The following is a 23,288-nucleotide window of genomic DNA, read 5'->3' on the forward strand; positions in this document are numbered from 1 at the left end:
TGGAGGAGCACTTGTTAGAGTGCTTTGATGAAAAAAGAATACTTTTTAAAACTCCCTGCTTTACAAAGCATGGACAGCTCCACTGAGCTCAGCAGACCGTCCAAACAGGATTGCAGCAGAGGGCAATCGGAGCGGCCACTGTGCGGGCTTGGTGCTTAGCGCAGCTGTGTGGGCTGATTGCAGCAGAGCAATCGGAGCGGCCACTGTGCGGGCTTGGTGCTTAGCGCAGCTGTGTGTGCTGACGGTGGACCGGAGCCCTCTGCCTTAACTCTCAGCAGTACTCCAAAATCGCCTGCACACCCTCCTGTCTTCACAGGGGGAGCACCCGTCCACACGGTGAACCCCCATTCCTCACCCTGCTCTGGCTTCATCATAGCAGCACGTGTGTCCCCCCGCATCAGTGACGGGACCTCGGTGCTCTCGGGTGGGACGGAGGTCCGCTGAAGGGTGTCAGCTCGGTCTGGTTTGAGGTCTGAGGCCAGCAGAGTGATGCAGGAAGGCTGGGTGTCTGCTGATGGCCAAGCAGAGTCCCGAGGAGCCACATCCCCATGGTGTCTCACACTGCTGAGCTCCGCCGGGTGCAGGAAATGGCCACAGGTGATCTGCAGCAGCCATGGGTGTGACTGTGGCCTCACTGCCACCTTCCAAGCCCTGTTCTCCCTGCTCTGTGGCCTACGCCACCCCACACTCAGGCAGTGAAGGGTGTCTGAGAAACACAGTTCCAGCTCTCCACGGCCCGACACTACCCTCAACTGAGTCCAGCCAGAAGACTTGCTGTGCCATGGCCTGTGAGCAGAGGTGACTCCGTGCCCATTCCATGTCCAGAGCTTTAGAGGTCTGGAGTTCTGCCCGGCCACCTCCTCCATTGGCAGCACTGAGTGAGAAGCGGAGCAAGCCCAGGGCAGCCCTGCCACACCCAGGCCGGACGGGCTGGGCCCAGGGAGTCGCTGCTGCTGCCCACACTGGGTGACGGAGGAGAGCTACCTGCCCTCTGATGACCAAGGACCCGACCACCTGCACATCGCCTCGAGCCTCAGCTCCCACAAGGTGCCCAGCAGCTCACAGCCACAGAAGAGGCAGACTGGGGCTTCTGTGCCTCCGACTTCCATAGGATAGAGACTGACTTATCTCCAAAGTGTAAACTGGCCCCGATGATCAATGATCTGAATGTCAGTTGTATCCAAGTGGGCACCTCTGCTTCTCCAGCGTTTTCGCATCTTCCGCTGCTCATTGAAGTTCTAATGAGGCGGTGGGAGGTTAGGAAGTCCGGGAGAAATGGGGCAGGGTGGTGGATCTCGGGCCCTCTGATGTCCGTTCTGCTCTTCTTCTGTGCCCCCAGAGGTTCTGGTCAGAGTCAGGTGGTGGGAAGTACACCGTGAGGAACATGGGGCTGGCCAGGAGCAGGTGGCCGCCACATTTCCACAGGACACAGCCTCCATCCCCTAGGACTCCACTTCTGTATCTGTAGGAGAAGGAAGTAGCAAGAATCTCGCCAGGGTCCCTTCCTCTTCCGCCTGTAGCGACTCCAGGATTCCAGCTCACATTTGCCTATTGTTTCTGAATCCCCGGGGTGTTCTGGCGTTAGTTATGGAAAGCCCCATGTCATAGGTGCTGGCACAATACCACCCTGCGTGCGACAGGCTCCAGGCGGCTCTGCCAGGCAGGACAGCGTGGATGAGTAGGTGAGCTGACAGGAAACACTCAGATGCTGCATGGCACCGTGACACGGCCACAGTCCCCACGCGTGCAGTGACTGGAGACCTCATTTGGTTGAGGATTTGTGTTGTAGATCTGTGCCTATGATGTGCAGTAAGGCTAGCTATGAAACGGATGAAAAAGAAACACATCACCCTCCGGCCGGGTAACCAAGGTCAGCACACAGCATCCCCTGATGGTTCCTGCCCCTGCTCGTGGTGACCGGTACAACTTACCTGTCCGTCCTCCTCTCAGCAGCCACAGCGCCATTCTCCCCAGAAACCAGCAGTGGGACGTTCTACAGATGACCCAGTCAGTGCTCCTCCATCCTCCTGGGCGTCAGACACCGACACATCTGGAAATGCCGCCGCCCAGAGGAGCCGGGAGACAGGAGGCCCAGCTGTCACAGGACCGGAAGGCACTCTTACAAGAGAAGCAGCCTGAGGCGAAAACCAAGGAAATCTCAATAACTGGGATCTCATTATTTCTTTTAGGAAAAGAAATGAACCAGTCCTTTCTCATAGCTGATCTAAGAAGAATTGCTCTAACTTGCACTAATTTATTTAATTCTTGCAGTGTCCCCAGGAGGAATGTCCAGGTCTCCCAGGCCTGGGTCCCGCTGCCCCGCCTGCCAAGGGCTGAAGCCAACACTCCCCATGCACAGCGCTGTGACCCAACCTCAGTGGCACTTGCAGCCATCCTAGCCGTGGAACAGATGGGGCTACCACCTGACCCTTACGGGTGACACCCAGTGAGGGGCCCGGGGCCAGGGGGAGAGCAGAGCCCCCTGTACAGAGGCAAAGCACAGTGAGAAGCAGGAACGGACCCCTCCGGGGCACTGGTCCCAGGACCCCTCCAGATGCCAAAACCTGCAGGCACTCGGGTCCCTCCTGCAGAACAGTGTGAGTGTGCAGGCATCTGTGCCCTTCTTCCTGTGTGTGAACCCCCTGAATGGCTCACAGCACCTCGTACAATGCAGCTGTGTGAAATTTCTTACACTGCTTTCAGGAGATAGTGAGAAGAAAAGGGTCTGTGCATGTTCAGCACAGTTTTTTAATGTTTGTGAACCGCAGGTGATTGGATCAGCTGACAGAGAACAGTGGAGTGGCCCAAAGGAGTCCAGAAGGTGGACAACCGCACCACCTCACTAAGAGGCAGGACCTGTGGTAGGTCTCCCAGTGGCGAGCTGGTAGGATGGTGTGCCTGCTCCCTTTCTTCCTTAGAAACAAGCATGAATTTTACTGAATACAGCAGCACACCCAGCTAATAAAGCCACATGCCTAAGCATCCTTGGCAGACAGAGTGGGTTGTGACCTTTCCAAGCAGAAGCCAGTGGATGAAGTTTCCAGAAAGATGTGGGGACAGAGTAGAGGAGGAGGAGCACGCTCTGCTGTCCCCTTTCCCGTACCTAGAGCACGGAGAAGATTCCAGAGAGGAGCAGGCACGGTCATTGGCTCCCAGTGAAAAACGCAGGTTCCACTACGAGCCTGGGCCCTGACATCCCTGAGCCCAGCTCCAGACCTGGGCTGGGCCCCGCCCCTGCTCTCACCTAGGAAACTAGAACCACTGATTGGTCTCAGCTCTGCTCCGGGCTGCTTCTCCCAGCTAAATGTAACCCCTATGCGTAGGCGAGGTGAGGCGGCAATGGCGTCTCTCAGAATCACTTTCTGCTTGACCCAGAGCTCCACACAGCAACTGTCCCTTGAAGGAGCCAGGCTCTCCTTTGGGGGTGAAAACCTCTTTGTAGAACTGGAATTCCTATTTGTCTGGCAGCCTGGCCGTGCTGAAAGCAAGCTGACCTCCGTGCACGATGTGTGACATGATAAGCAGGAAGCAGCTCATCTGGTTTTATTGGTTTTCCGGGGGCTTTGGTCTTAAAAGGTTTCTTGCTGAGTTGATTTCACCCGATAACTTCCTTTACACTCCACTTTTCTAATCAAAAAGGGCCCACCTTGGGGGCAGAGAAACAGAGACCGGTCCTTTCCCAGCCCTCTCTTGGGGCTCCTTAGCTCTTGACTGCACTGCGGGGCTGGCTTGGCAAAAGCAATTCGATCTCCAGAGTTTCCTGGCAACCTTCCCGCTCCGTCTATCCTGTCAGAGCGCCAGCCGCTGAGTCGGGGCCGCCCGGCGTGGGATCTCACTGGTGGTGCTGTGCGCTTTGTTCCAGGTCTGCTGTGCGCTGTGCTCCTGATGCTTGTGCTCTGCTTCAGCCCTGAGAGCTGACGTGATTTTGGAAAGTGAGAGGCGCCTGCCTGGATCGCAGCCCACACCGGGTGAAACTCTCCCAGCCACCGATCTTACACAAATCTCCTCAGCCAGTGGAGGGCTTTTACACCGCATTCAAGGTCACCACGCTCAAAGCCTAGATTTAAAAGGAATGTTTGTTGCAGCGTAGCCGCTCCAGCTAAGCCGGATGGAGATGTAAACACATGAAGTCAGTGAAAGCGCGGTGCTCTGACTGAGGGAGTGGGGTGGGGACTAGGAGAGGGTACCGCTGCAAACACCTCTAGGTTAGCTGTACCTTCTCCCTAGGGGCTGCCATGGCAAGTCCTCCAAGGAGCCTCGGGATTCGGGAGCACGGTCTGAAACCCACCTCGTACCTGTGTCAACCTGCTTGGCTGTGGAATCACCCTGGGATGGTGGTGCGCTTCCGGGTGGGTCATGGGGGTGTGGCCCCTGTCCCTCCCCTCTCTGGCGCTGTCCCCTGTTCTGTTTCCCAGCTGCCCAGAACTAAACTCTGCCCTCGGGGGTCCAGTGTCTGTGCCTGCAGGAGCATGTGAAGGAGTGTCACCCCCGGGTCTGTCCGCACCGGGGGGCGCAGGGCACTGCTGCGGTCGTGCTCAGAGGTCACCTCGACTTGCTCAGATTCTTAAGGTGTCTGTTTCATTGAAATCAGGTCGTGTCTTATACACGTGTGCTTTTCAAGGACGATGGACTCAACCGAGAGAACAGTGCCGCGGAAATCAGAAACACAGGCAGGGCTCCGAGACTGGCCACGTGGATGCATTACTCTGCCTCTCCCAGTTGAGAGCCTGTGTGTGGGAATCACACTTAGAGACAAGGCCGGCCTGAGAACGCGGTGATTTCTGGTGTCCAGGGCAGCCAGGCTCCTCCGTCCTGATGTAGTTGTTCAGATGCAAAGGCTCCGCCCAACCTTCACACAGAGAAAATGAAGAAAACATCGTGTTACGGCTGACAGAGCCAGAGCTGAGTGACAGTGAGAGCACACATGAAACAGCTCAGGGTGTTGTTCTGCGCGATGCCCAGAGTGGAAGAGACACAGGTCTGTGTGGACCACATGGTTGTAAACACCTTGGCCTGTTTGCTTTGACTGTAGCAGCACTGCCCACCGAGGGCCACTTTCCTGTTTAAGTAGGAGAGTTTGAGACAAAGCTAAGGCATCTCAGGGCCTTATTTAAAATTAAATACATAAACAGTATTTCATGTGCTGCTGACAATTACTGCTTCCCTGCCTTGGCTTCTCTATGTTTCTAAATCCCTGGTGCCAGCATAAGGCAGGCGAGGTAGAAAGATAAAACTAGCATTTATTGACTGTCCTGTTCTATGAGGTTTTAATCCAGCACTATGGCTTGTATCCAGATGTCCCTCACGAAGTCCCATGAACTCGTAGATGGGACTTCTCGGAGGTGGTTGGATCTGGGGTTTGTGAATATGGAGTAAGGGCGTGTGATAACTAAATTAATCCCCTGATTGGTTTAGCTCGTTCTGAGAGTGGATAATGAGAAACCTCACCGTGGCTGTGGGTGGCACCAACCAATAGGCTTGTAGCCTGGATGGGATAAAAGTCCAGAAGGCCCGCTGCTTGCTGCATCTGGCCTGCCATGCTATGGACTGTTTCTCCTCTGTGATGCCCCTCTGCCACGCCCCTCTGCCACGCCACCCAGCCCACTATGGAGTGAAACCTCTCCCAGTTGAGAGCCAAAATAGACCTCTCCTGCTTTAACTTGTGAATGTTGGGAATTTTGTCCTAGCAATGAGAGAAGTACTGTGACATCTAGTTGACCTTATTTTCATTCCTTATATCACCCTGTGAGGCCAGAGTCATCTCATCTTACAGAGGGGAAGCAGTTCAGAGAGGCAGAGAGACTCCTGTGAGGACGCCTAGCAGAGCTGGGATCTGCAGCACTCAGTGTGACATTAGGACTCCAACAGCAGCTGGTGTGGGAACAGAAGCGCCGGAGCAGGGTGAGTAGAGCAGGGACACTAAGCAGGGCAGGTCATGCTGCTGGCGCACACTTGCCACGTGCTTGGGGGCGCAGAGTCTCTGGGCCTCTCTTTCCCCATTTCCCATGGATGCCATGAGGAAAACACTGCCTGCCCCTCTTGCCTCCCAGGGCACTGTGGACGACTAGCAGGGAAATGAAAGCCAGGGGTGGGGAGACTCCGTCTGGCAGTGCACGCCGGTAATAGCAGCTCTCTGGGAGGCTGAGGCAGGAGAATCAGAAGTTCAGGCTCAGCCTGAGAAACTTAGTGACTTAGCAAGACCCTGTCTCAAAATGAAAAATTAAAAAAGGGCTGGGGTGCAGCTCAGTGTGAAGACCATGGGTGCAGTCTCCAGTACTACCAAAAAGTTATGCAGAATGTGATTTAGTGATCCAGAGATATCTGCAAAGTACAATAGAGAAGTCCACTGGCTGGCTCACAGTGAGTGGCCAGCCCACTGAAGGGTCTGGGAGCTGCCCGGGACCAGGGTGTGAGGCCCTGACATTCTGAGGCTCAGGCACAGCCTCCCAGCCCACTGAAGGGTCTGGGAGCTGCCCGGGACCAGGGTGTGAGGCCCTGACATTCTGAAGCTCAGGCACAGCCTCCCAGCCCACTGAAGGGTCTGGGAGCTGCCCGGGACCAGGGTGTGAGGCCCTGACATTCTGAGGCTCAGACGCAGCCTGCCAGCCCACTGAGGGGTCTGGGAGCTGCCCGGGACCAGGGTGTGAGGCCCCGACATTCTGAGGCTCAGGCGCAGCCTGCCAGCCCACTGAGAAGTGGAAAGGTGACAGCTGCTGGGTCCACTTCCTCCGACGACAGACTTGGGGCTGGGGAGGCCGCTGGTTCTCCAGCCACGCTTCTCAGGTCAGGGCCGCCGAGGATTACATGAGACGGCTGAGAAGCCCTGGGCCCGTAGATGCTCACCTCTACCTCTGGGCCTGGTGAGTGAGCACGGGAGCTCAGCTCCCTCTCCACCCTACTCATCACAAGTCCCTGGACTCTGCCACCTGGATGTCCCCGGGGCTGAGGTCAAGAAGAAATTCCAGCCCCAGGCGGTCAGACCACCCACCACTGCCCGGGGCAGCCACCTGGGAGCAGGGGACCTGGAGAGTCCTTCCCTGCTCACCTTCCTGCCCCCGGCACAGGGGACAGCTGCCACCCCAGGGACACCAGGGAGCAGTCTCAGGCCAGCCACGTTGTCCTGAGGGAGACCTGACCCTCCGCCCTGTCACCAACCGGCGATGTCAGTCCCTCTGAGAACACGTGGACCAGCGGTGTACGCCATCTGGCCCCGCTCAGCACTGGGCCCTCGGGGGTCCCTGGTACTCTACCTGCTGTCCCCTTGCCCCTCTGGGAGCTAGGCTGAAGGAGGACTCAGCACTTACCCGTCCCCCAGGAAAGGGCTCCAAAGAGGAAGACAGGAAAACACCGGGACCTCGCAGCATGTGGCCCCCAGTCTCCCAGGAGCCCGGAATGCAGATCCCCAGGCTCCACTGCCCCATGACCAGGAAGCTCAGTGGTGGGGCCAGCTCTGCATCTCCACAAGCCCTTCTGAATCTGATCACTCTGGGCTTGAGAACCTCTCCGCCAGCCAGCCATGCTTAGGTTGTGTAAAAGCTAGGCCAGGTGGCAAAGCAAGGGCCCAGGGAGGACAGAAATGGCTCCCTTTTCCCAGGCTTCGGTTTCCCCATGTGTGGCACAGCGCAGTCAGGCCTCCCTGAAAAGCTGGGGCGGGACACACCCTCGCCGGGGGCCCAGCCTCTGCCAGCCTCCTCCTGCACCGATGGCCTCGTTTCCCCTGCTCCGAGGTAGGGCAGAGTCTCACTGGGCCAGCTGCAGCCCCAGGGGGTTAGGACACAAGGCGCAGGGACGGCTGTGCCTCCTACCGGAAGGGGCTTCCCTCCTGTATTATGCTGGAAATCCATCCTGGTGGACACCTGGCTGCACCCCAGCCACACCCGTGCACTCTGGGGTGCAGACGGAGTCCTCCACTCCTTGTCTGAGGCTACCAACTTGGCAGGCTCACACTTCATTCCTGAACCCCAGTGCAGCGCAGCGGCGATGCCTCTGTATCTGCCCATTTATCGAGGTGGCATGGGCTGTGCCATTGATGCCCAGGTCACCGCTGGTCAGTACTTATCTCCGCTCCTGGTCTCTCTAGCTGGAAATAGACTAAGGCACATCGTTTACCTCTATACTTAGCCCAGTAGGAACATCTGCCCCGTGTCTGCGGAAGAAACCAAACAAGAAGCTTCGTAATCGAAGTCACGGGCTCTGATTTCTAAGGCCCTGGGCCACTGGTGCTGAGCTGTGTCCTTGCCAGGCAACAGGAAGCAGTGTGGCGGAGTGGGAGGTCACAGCCGACACGAGTCCCCATTCTGGTAAAACCCTGCTCGCACCAGGACGGAGCCTGCCCCCGAGGCCTCACACACTGGTCTCGCCCGCCATCTCCCTCTTTCAGACATCTGCTGTGCTGAGTCCCAGGCTGACTGGAAATGAAGGGAAAGCTTACAGCTGGACAACCTGCTTATTTTTAAGTAATGGTCTGAGAGTCTGCATCAGAGGCAGTGCGGCGTCGTTAGAACCGTAAGTGACCCCTGTTACGCATTCTGGTCTTCTTTCCGTCCCAGCTGGTCACACAGACCTTGGTGACCGCAGCCCAACCAGGAGTGGCCTAGTTCTCCTCGTTCTCCCCGAACGCTAAGACCCTAGAAATCAAGGGCGAGGCAGCATCTGAAGAGGAGAAGCGAGCTCTGGGAAAGGGCTGGACTTTACGGTCAATGTGGTCAGGAAAGCGCATTGCGTAAGAGGTCTGTAGTCACAGATTTCTACCCAGGGCCTGGGAATACGTGATGAGGCTCTCAAACTGTGTGGAGTCGCCGGCCCAGGAGCCACCGTAAGCCGTGATGCGTGTCGATGACCAGTGTCCAGTCCTTCCCACGGCCGAGCAGAGTCTGAGCACCGTGAGCAGGGCCGCGCAGGCCGCCATCTACAACACTGAGGTCCTTGTCTTTAGCCAGAGAAACACAGGAGCAATGCCTACCCTACGCTGAGCAGAGGTTCTGCTCAGCTGCCTGGGGTTCATGAACACCTGAAAATGAATTTTCAGTGCTGCCCGAAGCATGTTTGCTAGACCAAAGCACTTAAATATGCAGTCTAGGAGGAAAAGCAACGCCGCAGAGGGCTGTTGGTTGCAGGTGTTTGTTAAACTATTGGTGGAAAGAACAAAAGTGTGTGTGGAAAGAAAGGAGGACAAACTGAGTTAGGAAGAGCGGGTCCAGGGTCTGCGTGGCACAGCGGCTGCAGTCACTGCCCACACGTGGCGCTCTTGGTGTCGCTAAGAGAGCGTTTGAAGCGTCCTCGCCACAAACATGAGAGCGGTGTGCCGAGCTGCAGATGTGACTCGCTCCATGCAGCCAGGGCTGGACGCCCGCGTGTGCATCTCAGACCTGCTGCACTTAACACACATGCGCAACTTTAATTTGTCAACTAAAAATAAATTTAAGAAGGAAAAACAGAAAAAAGTCAAATAGAGGCACCAGCAGGCAGTGTAGAAAGCTTTCAAACGGAGTAGTGGGTTGTATACAGGAATGGGTCACACCGCAGCCTCAGGGTTAGGGGAGTTTTGTTCTAATTCTTTACTGAGGCTCTGCTCACTTTTCAGTTCTCCAACAGAGAAGACTGAAAATAACTGCCGTGCTCGCATCCTTGTGAAGTGAGGTCTTCAACTCTAGGGAGATGAGAAGGGGCAGGGCTGGGTCCGATGGAATTGCTGTTTAGTTTTGAGGAATCTCCGTCCTGATTCTCAACAAGCACAGTTCTGCTGAAGATGGACCGCGTCTCCGAGAGGCCTGAGGACGGTCGGCCGCACAGAGTGGAGTCCTGCTACCCTCCCGGCGCAGCCAGGAGACGGCCTTATTCAGCAGAGAATCTCCCCAGGAAGACTTTTAACACGATGCCTCAAGCATTGCTCCTAATCAGCCAGACTTGGCCTGATCCTGAGACACAGGTGCCAAGGAAATTCACGCGGTCGCTCTTGGAGGCTGTGAGGCCTCATGAAATTCAACTCTCATCCGGCTGTGTGTGCTTGGGCAAGTTACCTTCCCTCTCTGGTCTTGGTTTTGTTCCTTCTGGACAGTGATTATACCATCTGACAGGGTCACTGTGCGGATTCTGACAGCATGTTCATGCCTGGAATTTCATTTGTGTTTAACAAAATGTTCATTCTGTCTCCTCCAGGGTTAATCATGGCAGGAGTCGTGTAGCAGACCTGAAACTCCAGACTCTCTCAGCACAGCACAGGTCATTCGCCATCCTGGCCTTTCGTGCTTGGGGGCACTGAATTCCTCGGAACGGGGGAGTCCACAGGCTGTGTGGTGGGTTTCAGAGCAAGCTGAGGAGCTGAGCACAGACAGAACGCTGGCCTCTGAGCGGGCAGCTCTTGTTCCGGGACTGACCGTCCCCGCCTCACGAGGGCCTGCCCTTTTCAACCCCTCAGTGGTGCAGAAGCGATGGCAATACGTGGGAAACACTCATGCTTTCCCCAGGCTCAGGGTACGTGGCCCTGACTCCCCCAGGGCGGTCGGTGGCCCGCAGCACCCAGGCCGCCCATCACGGGGAAACAGCCCCCCTGCCGCAGGAGCTGCAATGCTGACCCTGTTAGGGAGCCGGTGGACTAGGTGCATCTGCGACCGACACTAGGTCCGGCTTAAGAGGGGTTCCCGTCCAGGCCAGGGGGCGTCTGCGTGAGCCTGGGCCCTGCACGGCGGACGGGCTGCGCGCCTGCTGTGCCCCAGTGGCCACCGTGAATGGCCACTTCGTGACAGCCTGCGTGGACGCCCCCGAAGCCAAGCGGGCAGCACGGGCGCAGCGCTGAGGCTGCAGCGCTCCCAACGGGCCTCAGCGACACCTCCACACCAGGTCCCGTGACAGCGGTCATCTCCTCAGCGGCCCAGCCTCACCTTGTGATCTTTCCCGCTCCCTTCCTCTCAAATGAACAGAGCTCGGCCCCTGCTCTCTTCGGGACCAGGGCAGATCCCAGGTCCCCCGGGTCCCCGAGGGGGAAACGAGGAAGATCAGCAAAAAGAGGAGATGCCACCTGGGCCTGTTTCCACACAGCGGCCCGGCTGCTTCTGACGCAGGTGGGAGCTGGGAGCCTAATTCTGACCAAGGCTGAGATTAAACCCACCAGTGACTTGGCTGGAGCTTCTGCAGGAGATCAGAATCGTGCTGCACAGGGATGTGTCCAGGTCTACAGATGCGCCCGGGGCACAGCCACTCCCGACCTGATCCATTATCATTATCTCAGGACTCAGTTATCTCAGGCGGGGCTGAAATGGATCTCGGATGTCCCTCGACTCACGGGATGCAGCCTGTGAGAGCTGACGGCCGTGCTCCTCCACCTGTCGGTTGTAAAGGGAGTCCCCAGACTCGGTTTCAGACCAAGTGGCGTTTATGTAGCGGGCAATGATACATCAGTGTGGCAAAACCCTACTGGTTCATTTCATGCTGACGCTGACGGCAGGCTCACACAGAACAGCCACTAAAGCACTCGCTTCTCTTCTCTCTCAGCATCACAGCCCAGTCTCTGAAGGTACAAGGGCCTTTCGTGTTCTGATCCGCCGAGGAGAGAGAGTGAGGGACGGCTCGGTGGGCTCAGCTGCGGGCTCTGAAGGGGCCCCGAGGGCAGCCACGGTCCTCAAAACACCCAGGCCTCAGGCTGTCTGTCGGGTCCTCACACTGTCCCCGTGGCTGCCTTGTGCGGAAAGCGAGGCGTCTCGGTGCTGGGACAGGGACAGCTGGGGGGACGGGTTCCGCCCGGTACCCTGTTCAGACGTCTGCTCCGCCAGTGGAGTGGGGCTGCAGCACAGGGTAAGGACAGAGTGTGCTGTGCTTCGTCTGCAGAGGTTACTCCAACAAGCTCAGGGTGAACCAGCTCACTGGGGCCACCAGAACTCTGCACTCGGCCCTGAGACTGTGCCACAGGAATAAGGGGCATGAGACGCCCCAGAAAGTCAGACCTGCCTCCTTTGGTTTCTGAACAGAGAAGCAAAGAATGCAGATCTTGGGCCTCTTTCTCAAAAGAACAGTGCCTCTTAAATAACATTTCATGGTCCGTGACACTAACAAATCAGAACAATAAACAACTGAAAGAGAAAATTCCTCAGGAAGTCAGTGTGTTTTAAGCGGACACTGACAGAAACGGGAGAGGGAAGGATGGAGCTGTCCACGCTGTCTTAGAGATGGCTCTGCCTTGCAGCCGTCTCCCCACAGCAGGATCACCAGTGGCAGCCTGGCCATGGGTAATTTGGGTTTAATTGGGTTTGCTTAAACCATGCATTCCATCCCAAACCGTAAAATGAATCTCAGAAATCGCAACCACTTGAAAATCCCGGCATCCGCGTCCTCAGAAGGAGACTCCCAGAAAGCTTTACTGAGGCCTGCGTTTCCCCTGGGGCTTTTCTAGCACACAGCACCTATTCATCAGGCGGCAAGAAGGACCCTAAACCATGACACCTGCCTCCACCCAGCGCTTCGGAAACGGCCAGAGGAGCCCATCGGAGAGAGCAGGGCTGGGCCCGGGGCCTTGGGTCTCTGCCACCCTGGTCTGCGTGACAGACACTTACGAGCACCTACTGTGCGCGGAGGCACAGAACCGCAGTAACCACAGAACCGGCTCGCAGTCGCATGGGCTGGGCCCTGAGCATCTTCTCCGCTTTCTAAATGGGTGGGTGGCCCCTCGGGCAGGGAGTGGCTCCTGTGTGCCTGGCGGGGAGCAGGCGGCTGCAGGTGAACGCACCCCAAGCTGGGGCATCATGAGCAGCTCCAGGACCCTGCGGCTGAGGTGACGGGGTCCGGAGCTCGGCCTCCAGAGGCGGCGGCATGAAGGCAAGTGTGACCCCACCTGCACCTCCTGCTCTTTGCCCTCCGTCGGCCTCCGTGGGTGAGACGCTCGAGGTCCCAGCCCACCCAGCTCCTGCTCTCGTGCCAGAGCCCACAGGATTGGTGATGTCCAACGCGTGCTGTGAGCAGCGCGGGCTGCAGAGCTAACCTCTCGATCAGCCCACTGTAAGAACCGAGTCTGGCTGAAGCGACGTGGCTCACAGCAGCTTCTCCTGAGCACCGTGGCAGTGCGCAGGTCAGCGTGTCCTCCTCGCTAACGGCCAGGCCGAGGCCAGAGCGCTGGCCTGTGAGGCTGTGGCCGACACGAGCAACATCACAGCTGAGGTCGGAGGAATCGCACCCACTCCATCCCTCCATGAGTGCCTTCGTAGCTTGAAGGAAAGCGCTCTGATCTCAACCATATATTCTGTCTACCTCACTTCTAATTTGAAATGCTCTGACTTCGCTTTAAAGCCTCGCCTGCATTAGTTTCTATGCTAATTTCACATACCGCACATCTATACATGTAGTGCACCTTTACCCTGATTGATGAATAATAAAATTCGGTGGAAGAGATGGGCCAGGGCCTTTTGCCAAAGGAGCACCGGCCTCCCCTGTTCGCACTTTCTCTTTAACTCTGTCTTGAGTTTCTCTTCAACCCTGCATCGCACCCTGGGCCGGTGGGGGCTGGAGACTACTGCAGGAATCTCTGAGAGCTGACTCCACCCTGAGAACCTCAGGCCTCATGCACTGTGCCCTAGGGACAAAGCAGCCCAGCGCCAAAAAGCAGCCCGACTGGGCTGCAGCCAGAGAAGACTTCAGAGACGAATCATGAGCTCCTGCTGCTCCTCTGTGGATGCGGCTCCTGGGGCCTCCACCCAGGCTACGGGAAAAGATGAGGAAACAGAGGGCGCTTTGTGGTCATCAGGGCTCTGTCTCCTGCTCAGGGTCCTGAGCCCAGCTTCGTGCAGAGGCTGGGAAGCAAGTGCCCAGTTATCCTGCAGCTGGGAACCCAGCCCGGAGGGAAGGAGGCGCGGTGGTGAGGCTAAGAGGCCGGGTCCATGATGACCGAGGTTCACAGGCAAGAGAGGGCGAGGGCTGGGTACAAGGGCAGAGGCCCCAGGCACAGGGTCCAGAGTCAGCTGAGCCCGGCTCCCCTCTGGATCTCCTGGGCCCAGGGCTCCAAAGGTGAGAGCAGGCAACACGAGAGGCCTCTAGGTCTGCAACCCAACCGAATGCAATGGGGCCTGGCAAGAAAGCGGTCTGCAGGAGGGAAAGGAGCTGGCACCACCCCCGGGCAGCACACGGCTGGGGCTCCAGCCTCATGAGGTCCCCCGAGCCCGGAATTGCCCTAAAACCCCCACCCAGGAACTCCAGAAGCCGTGGAGTGTCGAGTTTCCAGCCGCGTCGCCTCAGTTCCGAATCTGCACTTTACTGCCAACCCCACCTACCTTCACATCTCAGCTTTTGTCTGTGAGCCTTTTCTCTCAGTATTTTACCTCTTCTACTCCGAGCTTTGAACTTCATCTCGTCAGCTCCAAGTCTTTTATCTTTTGCCTTAAATCCCACCGCTGTACCTAAAGTTCATTCTTATTAGCACGTTGCTCCTTCTCTTTCCCCTGGTCTTCTGCAATGGCGTTGGTTTTATTCTCCGTATGCCTTTCTAGCTCCCTTTTACTCAGAAAGATCTCTGTTTCCTCGCCCTCCTCCTTCTGCCTTCTTTCCTTCTGTCTGCCCTGTTTGGGTTTGTCGTTTTAATGCTCAGGAAGACAAATGTCCACACAGAATGAGGCTGGAGAGAGGTCGCCCCACATCAGGCTGTGAACCGCATACTCCAGCCCTCTCTCCCCACTGGCCTCAAAGCCACCTCTAAAACCCAGCCTGCGTCCCCTCCCACCGGCACCCCACTCCTTCCACATCCTCCAGGGAAAGGCTCCCCTGGCCCTTTCAAGGATGGATTGAGAAAGAGCACTTGTCTGAGAAGAAGCACAGGTTGACTCGTCCAGCCCTCCCAGGGCTGCGATCCGGTGACGCGTGCACAAGTCATCCCACCCGCGTCTTCCTTTCCGACATTGCATCTACCAGGCCTCCTAGGAGCGTTTGCTCACTCACAGTCCCCCGTGTGTGTGCGTGCACATGTGTGCGCACCCCCGACAGGAGGATTTACACATCGTCCTGTGCGGGCTCACAAAGAACACCAGACGGAAGAGGAAGGAGGCCCAGGCATTTCCAGGATTGGAACCTTGGCCTCCCCGGCAGAGTTTCCGGGAAGAGAGAAGCGGGTGAGGCTGAGCATTCCACCTTTTCGTTGTCTTCCTAAAGAGAACTAATCTGAGGAAGACGGAGTCTCTGAAGATCGCCCACGATTCTCAAGGTCCAGGCTACTGGGTGGACGGAAGAGTTACCTAGGGACCGTGTACAATGCAGCTCTTCCCTTCTAGCCGCCTTCCCAACGGAGTTACAGGCTCTCACATCACAGAGATCCACGCAGACTCATGGACAGCAGCAGCGCGCATCACCTGCATCCTGGAAGCGGCCCACGTGTCCACCAGAGACGAATGGCTGAGGAAAGGGGGCGTGTACGCACGGTGGGGTACTACGCTGCCACAAAGAAGGGTGAGCTCGAGTCTCTGTTGGAAAACGGATGCATCTCAAGACCGTGATGTTCAGTGAAGCAGACCGGGCACACAAGCTGAAGTATCGTACGGCTTCTCTTCTAGGAGAAAAATAAGAACAAAATGAAAGGCAGATAATAAGAAATAGGGAGAGAGGTCCTCTACCAATGGGAACTAGAGATGGAGCGGGAGGGGACGGAGGGGAAGGGAACGTAAGAGGGATGAAGACGCGCTGTGCACACGCACCGGCTCCCCACAGCAAACGCAGCCACTGTGTCCTGAAAGCATGGGCTCGAAACTGTAAAGAAGAAAACCACAAGTTGGGAATTTAAGATTATAATCAAATAAGTATTAGGCTTTTCTTCTAAAGAATAAATATAATAAAACATGGATTCAAAGGCACCCCAGAGATTCTGGTCCTGTGGGTCCAAGATGTAAACATTTTCCAAGTGCCCAGGTTTGGGGGCCGGCGGTCTGCGGGCTGCACCGAGAAGCGAGGCCTCAGCCGTGTGGATGAAGCCTTGGTACACGGCTCCCCTGCAGCCCTTATGGGGCCCTGCGGCACCCGATGGGGATCATCCCCCAAGAAGTCTCTGTCCACTGCTGTGCACCCAGTGCCACTCCACCAAGCACAAGGAAGCCACGCCTGCCCGTCCGAGGTGGCTCCCAGCCTCCCAGTTCCACCTTCCAGCCGCTCTGCTTGGAGTCACCGGCCACCTCTCACCTGCGGCCCAGCCGGAAGGAAGCAGCGGTGTCACCCCTGCCGGGCTCTGCCCGTCCAACCTGGGGAGCAGCCGGGCCAGGGCGGCCTCTGAGAAAGTCATGCTGACCCAGGTCAGTGCCCCTGCGGGCCCCACTGCATGACGGTCACCGTCTAAAGTGACCCGTCCCGCTCCTCCACCCATGAACACTCCGACACCCCAGTTCTTGAAAACAGTCAGGACCCTTCCTTGGCCTCCAGACCAGTCAAGCCTGCTGCCGAAGCCCAGCTCCCGCTCACTGTCCACCCTCACACCCGGCCTCCGCCTCCAGCCCCTTCCTGAGTCACTCGGCTGCATCTTCATGAAAAGGACGGCCAAGTGCACCCACGGGCCGCTGTGCAGCCCACAGAACACTCACGTGCACGTCGTGTCCCTCGAGGTCGTGGCCTCGCGAGGAAAGCAGGTGACGGCTCAGAGACCCCAGCGTCAGCCGGACTGTCACGCCGCCCTGCCCATCGCCCCTCCTCTGCCACGCCCTTTGGAGTAGTTGTTCGTCCATGTTTTCCTTAATGGACTTACTACACTCATTTTTAAATAAAACCTGTCGTTCCCCGTCAGTGGAGAATCAGTGTGAAAGGTCTTCAGTGAGAGGCACTGGTACAAGGCAATTCGGTGAGAACGGAACAGTTGTTAAACCTCAAAGTCGGAGCCCTGGCTGTGGCCTGTGGTCGGGACAGGCTCCTGAGCCCTGGGAAAGCCACCTGGTCCCGGGCTCCACCGTGGGAGCTCGGCCCACCCACCGAGCTTCCTCCTGGCCTCTCCAGCTGCCCGGAGGCCGGCCCCTCACCAGGGTCAGTGTCGGCCCCCACCCCTCTCCAAACACCAGGCTTTCCCACGACCTGGCCCAGACCCTGCCCGAGGCCGTCGTCCTCCCGGGGAGGAAGTCCACGGCAGTCCTGCCCCGAGGGTCTCGTCCCTGGGCTCCCGGAGGAAGCGGGGCCCACAGCCGACCGTGTTCCCCGAATTTCCTCTGCAGTCAGACGTGGAAGCTGCCGACCGATGGGGCTCGGAGCCCAGGGTCCATTCACGCTTTGTTTAAAAATGAGGCCATCACGGCCACTAGAACAGCCGCGATACACTGCTTATTTTAAAACCCAAGAGGAAACAGTGTTGGTGTGGATTGTGAGGAATGGAAGCCGGCAACTTCTGCAGCACAGTTCAGTATTACTGGACATCAAGTTTCAGATTCTCCAAAGTCGCTAGTAACGAGCTTACCAAATGCTGGGCAAACACTGATGTCTCAAGTGTGCATCGCACAGACGGGACGATAAAGCCAGACGTCCAGGAGCGGCCAGTGGAGTGGCCGGTGGGTTTCCCAGAGCCACACAAACACGGCTGGACATGGGAGCTTCTGAGCCCTGAGGGAGCTTCCGGTCCCGTAAACCAGTCTCCCTTCTCCCCTCCCTCTTTTCTTTCCCTCTGATTTTCAAGACACTGAAGTTTTGGTTCTTTTCCTCCTTGTTTTCCTTTCTCTGTTTTTGGCAGTATTTTAAAAAACAGTGGGCAGAATTTTTGGAGCAGTTTTGGGCTTTCCGAGAAGGCCGCAGAAGTGGGAATGTGTGCAGGCCCTTCCCTCCCCACTTGCCTGCTGTCGGCGCCTGTCGTGAGTGTGGTGCCTGGGCACAGGTGACCTGACGCTGACGCAGTGGGACTGCCGAGGTGCCGCTGAGGGCACCAACCCCCATGGTGAGGGCCCCACCACACAAGCCAGTCACCGCCCGAAGCCCTCTCCTCCTGAAGGATAAGAGTGAGGGTGCGGAGTTCCACAGAGGAACTGTGGAGGGGCAGAAACACACTCAGACCTTAGCACCGTGTTCCTCAGAAGCAGCGAGATCAGCAGTGATCGGTGCCGTTCTGATTGGGAATAACTGTTAAGCAGCCGTAGCCAGCTACTATGGAAAATGAGAAGGAAGCTACGGAGGGAATTCGGGTTGGCAGCCGGCCGTGCCCACCACAAAGAAAGGAGCTTAAACTTACTTTCAGGGTGGAGCGCAGAAAAGACTCAGCAAAGCCCACAGCTCCCAGGCGCAGGAGGAAGAGGCAGCCAGACGCCCCCCAGAGCAGGAGCCCAGACAGGCAGGACCGGCGGGGCCGCGGGGAGGGAGGCCGCTCCCATCTGGCCTCAGCCTGCAGGGGCAGGGGCAGTGGCAGGGCCAGGAGTTTGGGGGAAAGAAGAGCAACAGGAACTCGGGTGCACGCGGAGCTAGGGTGGGGCCTTGACAGTCTCTAGGACCGTGGTCTCCTGGAAGCCAGGGCAGCTTTGGGAGTGGCAGTGACGACCACGCGTACTCGGCAAGGAAGCACTGGCCGCAGAGCAGCGGGAAACAGCGCGTCTCGGAGAAGAAGCCACATGCACCGGACCTGGTCACCGCGGGCTGCTGCGCCTCGGTCTGCGGAGGTGCTGGGTCTTTTCGGGAGGACAGAGCGCGCCCCATCCTTCGTCCGGGTCCAGGTGCGCACCGCGTGCCGTGTCACAGTGCCACGCGGGGCACGCTCGCTGCGGTGAGCCTCAGGCCCGCGCGGGCGCACCGACACCCTGGGCAAGGGACCCACACATCGCCGCCGCACAGGGCTGAGCCCGGCCCCTCCCGGATGGCCGCGTCCTCCCTGCAAAGTGGCGGCGCGGAGGTGACGCGTGCAGAGCCAGTCGTCCAGCTCCGCTAGCGCGCGAACGAGCCGGTCAGAAGCCACTGGAGCGGCGCTGGGCGTGAAGACCGGGACGAGAGCTTCGAGGAGAGGTAAACTGAACAGCAAAGGAAGGGCGAGGGCCGTTCCCAGGAAACAGCCTCCGGGCCTCCCTTCCCTGCTCCACCGCCAGTCTCCATCCCTGCTTCCCGCCCCTCCGTCTTGGTCGGGCGGAGGCAGCTCAACAAGACAGCTGCAATTTTCCATCAGCACGAGCCCCAGAGCCTGGCCACTCCCAGCAGGACGGTCAAGGCGAGCCCAGAGACGAGGCTGGACAGGCAGGCTGAGCCCCAGGGAGGACGCGGGGCTCAACAGCAAGGCGCCAGGGCGCTGCAGAGCTGCGAGCTCCGCATCCGCAAGTTTGCCAGTGGTGCCAGCGCGCTCTCTACTGCCCCCGCGGCCTGTCTCGCCATCCGGAGGTCACAGGCAGCAGGAGCGCAGACCCCGCACGTCCCTGGAGGCGCAGGCTGTTTTCTGAGGGCCGCCAGAGCCCCAGATGAGCCAGTACGTGAGCAGTCTGCACCGCCACGAGACATTTGGTCACAGAAGCAGACCCCAGCCAGGACAAGGGCGTGGACAGCTGGGGCTCTCTCGCCGGCCACCTCACCGCACCCTGACCTTTCAGAGCGCCCCAGCTTCCACGGAGTGTCTCGGGAGCCCACCTTTCCTGCCATGGCGCCCAGGAGCAGCACCCACCAAGCAGAAGGCCTGGGGTCGACGGTCCACCCAGACGGTCACCAGCCCCTCAGGCCCTGCCCATTGACTGTAGCCACACACTGCAGGCCTCACTGAGAGGCCTGACTGCCCCCTGGAGACTGGGCGCAGGACTGCTAGGATTATGTATTGCCTGCAGCTTCCAGGCCTGCAGGAGGAGGGAGGTGTAGAAAGTGCAAGGCCCCCACGGTTCGAGGAGCTCCCTGCCTAAATATTATTGTGCTCCACTTCCTGCCCTGGCACCGCCACACCGGGGAGGAAGCCCCTCCATCCCACCTTCCCCTCCAGCCTCCTCGGCAACGCTATACCCAGCCAAGCATGCAGACCCCAGAGGCCCCGGGCTGCTCGGTAACCTAAGTGCGTCTGCCTGGACACTGTCAGGGGGACTGGTGGTGGCGTCCAGACAGCCTATCGTGTTATCGCAGCTCCCCCGTCCTGACCGCTCCACTGGGCTGATCTGCGGCGCCCTGTGATAAACCGGCAGGCACTCAGCCCACGGGCACAGTCCCATCTCCTCTCAGGCACTTACTTCCCAGGAGTCAGAGAACTATTTATATCGTCTCTCTGGCATCTGGTCCCCTTTTTGATACAAGGGAGGCACAGAGGCTTTTATGTTGGGTACAGGAGTCAAGTTTTCATCTTCTCAGACACTGACGGGTGGCTGTGTGCCAGGGAGGGGTGGGCTGGCACCTGAGCTGGGCAGAGAACGGGCGTGAAGGTGGAGATGGGTCCCCGTGTCCCCGCAGTCCACTGGCATTGAGAAGAGCAGCGGCAGCAGGGCTGGCCCCTTGTGAACACCCCAGAGCACCCCAGACCTCCAGGAAGAAGTGGGAAGAGAGTCGCCTGCTGCACGGGTAGGAACCGAGGCAGGCGCTTCGCCGCCCTGGAGAAAGGTGAGCGCACCACTCCAGGAGGCCCTGGGAGCCCAGGTCTGCACAAGGAGATCCTCGTGGAAGATTTCCCACTGCACGGAGACTGCCGAGTGTCCCCGGGCAAAGGAAGCGGGTACCTGGACTTGCGAAGCCCACTGCAGGACATCTGTAGAGCCGGTGCTCTGATAAGAGCTTCTGGCCTTGCACTCCAGGTTTGGGTTTACTTGGCAAGCTTGGAGGGAAAGTGAAAATGCCCTGGGCAGTATTTAGGCAGCAGATGCTAGAACGAGCTGCTTTTAATTCTATTTATGCCCCAAGAAACCCGTTTGCTGCCACATAGCAAACAGGCAGTTTCACAGCGTTCTGTTAATAAAGCAGGTCTCCAACAGACCTCATTCCAGGAAATGGGTTTCAGCAAGTAGGTACTTTTATTTTAAAATATATCCTTTAAATTCACCATTTCATGTACTGTTTCCCCTTTGACCCATCCCAGTGAGTAGGGAGAACTGTCAAACTCAGTCTATTTGTAAGAACCCTGCAAGAGTCAGGCATGGTGGCAATATGCCTGAAACCCCAGCATGCTGGAGGCTGAGGCAGGAGGATCTCCAGGAGTCTGCTCCAGTTGAGCAGGCCAAAAGTAGCCCGGGTTCTTCTGTACAAGGAAAGAATACCTGTAGTATATAATAAGTAGCTACATGTATGACCAGCAGGGGATGGTAGCAGGAAAAGGGGGGGGTGAAGGGAAAAAGAGCCTTTGTAATTCACACTTGAAGTATTACAGGGTGTAGGGCACATAAGCGGGGTGATCCTTAGGGCGGTGTGGCATTTACAGTGTTTACTCACGGGAAGGGAGTGGCCACTCCATTCCTTGTTTCTAACTGCTCAGCCTGGGGCCAGCTCGGGTTGCTTAGTGAGTTCGAGGCCTCCCTGAACTGCACAGTGAGACCCTGTCTCAAAAGCACCAGAAGAGTGCCCAGCAGCAGGGCAAGCAAGCCCAGAAGGGGCCAGAGAGGAGACACACTGGTCAGCTGTCCAGTGCCCAGGGCCTTGAGCCTTCAAGTACAGGCAGCTAAATTAGGCAGAAACTCATAGGCAGATCCTGCGATTATTCTTGAGGCTTGAGCAATTGTTTTGTAAGATTGCTCCCTCCTGTCTGTCCTACTGAAGGCAGGGTACATGCAACAGCAGCACGTCCTAAAATGCCACAGCCTCGACTTGGGACTGGCACCTGGCGTTATGTCCAGTCCAGAGCACTTTCTCTCCAAAGAAATGCCCTGTGCTTCTAGCTTTTCTTCCTGATAACAGCAAAGAGCAGAATGAAAGCAAGACTCAGACAGAAATATTTGGGCAATTACCAGGATGACAGAGGCTGGCTGTGAATCCCTCCTCCCCTTGGCGAAGATAAACGTCGGGGTCTCTGGTGGCCCACAGTCTAATGCAGACCCCCAGCAAGCCGTGGAGCCTTGAAGAAAAAGCCAGGAGGTGGACACCAGGTCCCGCTGCTCCCCAGGAAGCAGCTGTGTGACTCTGGGTGAACCTCTCGTGACCTGAACCTCAGCTGCCTCATCTGAAAGGGGATTAGGGTTCCCATCTACCTGGCCATGGGCGGATTAGATGCCCCCAGCCGGAGGAGCCCCTTGCAGGTTTACAAAGCAACGGAGACAGCCGTGGGACTGGTGCACCACAGCTTCTGCTGGTTCTGGGGCTCCAAGAAGCAGCTCTGCCCTCTGCCTGCTGTACTCACCTTGCAACGGTAAAGAGGGCGAGCAGCAGTATTCTCCAGGGGCCAGAATCGTGTAGGTTTACAGGTGAGTCTTCTGCTTTCCCTGCATTCCCCTCCTTCAGGCCCTCGAAGGAATTCTGCAGTCCAATCCCATCACCGCTCCCAGTACCAGTAGACCGTGCTGGTCACAGATAACCTATCTGCTCTCCACCCTCAGGAACAGAGGCCAGCCCTGGGCTCCTGGAGCCAGACTCCTGTCATCTCCTCCAGAAGACAGGGAAGAGACAGAGGAGTTGGAGAAAGGAGCCTGCAGAGGCCCAGGGCCTCCTCCAGGACTGCAAGGGGGCAGAGAGCTCGGGCCCTGCGTAGAAGTCCTCCTTCCCGTGACCCTCTGCAAGCAGCAGGGCCCTGGGGATCAGGCTGTGACCCAGACTGCCCAGCAATGGTAGAGTCCATCAGTGTCACCCGGGGACCAGGGGCTTGCAGCCAGTGTCCTGGACGGAGGTGCATAGGACGGGGGAAAGGGCCTTCCTCCAAGGGGGCCTGGGACTAGATTTCCCCACCCTGGCAGGATGGCTACAATGGCGAATCCAATGTAATTTACAGACAGAAGAGCCACGTGGCATTCCTTACACTCTGATGTGGTGTAGAATTCACATCCCTGGTCTTTCTGGGGCCTTCTGGCAGGCACCTCTGATTTCTTTGGATGCTGCAGAATCTGGAAGAAACACTTCTACAGATCAGCACAAGCCTTTCTGGAATTACCTTCCACTCCCACCCCGGAGAGCATCTACCCTGGGAAACACCAGCCCAGCAAATATTTCCTTCACAAGCCGAAACTCGAGCCTTGGGAGGCCCACCCCCTACGCACCCCACTTCTCAGCAAACCTGGAGTAGGAAAGGACGTTTGGTCTTCTCGATACCCAAAAGGGAGCACACCGCCAACATGGGGAGAAATAAATGCTAAGCTCTGTGACCAGCAAACACTGTCCAAGTTATGGGGCAAGAACTAAGGTTGGGCCTCTGCCGAGGAGAGCTCGCAATTTGGGGAGTGACGAAGTCATTCTCCTTAGTTTACTCGGAGAAAACTGAGGCCAGAAAGGTTAAGTAACTTGCT

General features: G+C 57.6%; 1 long non-coding RNA gene across 1 annotated transcript; it reads right to left on the reverse strand.

Annotated features, from left to right (window-relative positions):
* Positions 1-1,048: 1,048 nt before the first annotated feature.
* On the reverse strand, positions 1,049-14,769 carry LOC117285190. Its single transcript, XR_004516148.1, has 3 exons — positions 14,253-14,769; positions 1,932-4,849; positions 1,049-1,819 (listed from the first exon to the last, which is right to left on the reverse strand). It is a non-coding gene; the product is annotated as an uncharacterized LOC117285190 (long non-coding RNA).
* Positions 14,770-23,288: the final 8,519 nt, after the last annotated feature.

The sequence above is a fragment of the Fukomys damarensis genome, unplaced genomic scaffold (assembly GCF_012274545.1).
Source record: "Fukomys damarensis isolate Sample0158 unplaced genomic scaffold, DMR_v1.0_HiC HiC_scaffold_7, whole genome shotgun sequence".
Classification (NCBI taxonomy): domain Eukaryota; kingdom Metazoa; phylum Chordata; class Mammalia; order Rodentia; family Bathyergidae; genus Fukomys; species Fukomys damarensis.